The sequence below is a fragment of the Coffea eugenioides genome, chromosome 1, assembly GCF_003713205.1.
Source record: "Coffea eugenioides isolate CCC68of chromosome 1, Ceug_1.0, whole genome shotgun sequence".
NCBI lineage: Eukaryota > Viridiplantae > Streptophyta > Magnoliopsida > Gentianales > Rubiaceae > Coffea > Coffea eugenioides.
Genome location: NC_040035.1, coordinates 6,401,902 through 6,402,908, shown reverse-complemented (window position 1 = coordinate 6,402,908; position 1,007 = coordinate 6,401,902). Strand labels below are relative to the sequence as shown.

General features: G+C 31.1%; 1 non-coding gene across 1 annotated transcript; it reads right to left on the bottom strand.

The window, feature by feature from the left end:
• Positions 1–377: 377 nt before the first annotated feature.
• On the bottom strand, positions 378–449 carry TRNAD-GUC. Its single transcript has one exon. It is a non-coding gene; the product is annotated as a tRNA-Asp (tRNA).
• Between the last annotated feature and the right edge of the window lie 558 nt (positions 450–1,007).

Genomic DNA, 1,007 nt, shown 5'->3' with positions numbered 1-1,007 from the left:
ATATATATATATATATTATTATGCAAGTGAGGTACTATTTGATATATTTGGTCAGCATATATCATGCAAGTGATCTACTCTTTGATACATTTGCTAAGCATATGGTTGAAGAATTATATATATAGTTTATGCAATATATTATATATGTTGTATATATTTAATGTGATATGCACTCAAATGTATCAGATATACACTGCAAAAGAAAACTGCATGGTGCATGATAATATATATATTATATAATATGGTTGAAGAATTATTATATAATTTATACAATATATTATATATATATTATATACATTTAATGTGATATGTACTCAAATGTATCAGATATACACTGCAAAAGAAAATTGCATAAGCACAAGAGTGCAAAAGCAAATCGCCGTTGCCGGGGATCGAACCCGGGTCACCCGCGTGACAGGCGGGAATACTCACCACTATACTACAACGACCCATCTTGCAAAAAGTTGAAAATTTAACACACACAAACCTATGTGACTTAGGTTTTGGACTCTCCAGAGTAAATGGCCGAAGGGCAAACAACCGTACTTCCCAATGCATAACCTGGAAATGCACACCAGGAGTTTAGGCCCAATATCAGAATGCAGATTACCAGCAGAAAAGACAGTTTTCGTTTGGGGTTGTGTAGGAAAAAAAATAGGATATATAGTCACCAACTTCCAATGCCCCCGACTCAGGTCTTGTTTGATAATTCAATTCAATATTTAAATTTAATGAATTCAGATATTAATATGTTTAGACGCATTTGATAACAAAAAATTGAACATCTGAATTAATTAAGTGGCACTGAATTTTGTAAGCAAAACTTGCTCCAAAAAATAAGTGATAAACTGTTTACTTATCATTTAGGTTCCGCTTGATAAAATTGAATCTGAATTCTGAAGTCCAAATTCTGAAATTTGAATAATGAAACAATTAATTTGCTGAATTTTAAGCACTGAAAAAAATATATGAATGTCTGAATATTAATGCTAAATCTATTTATACTG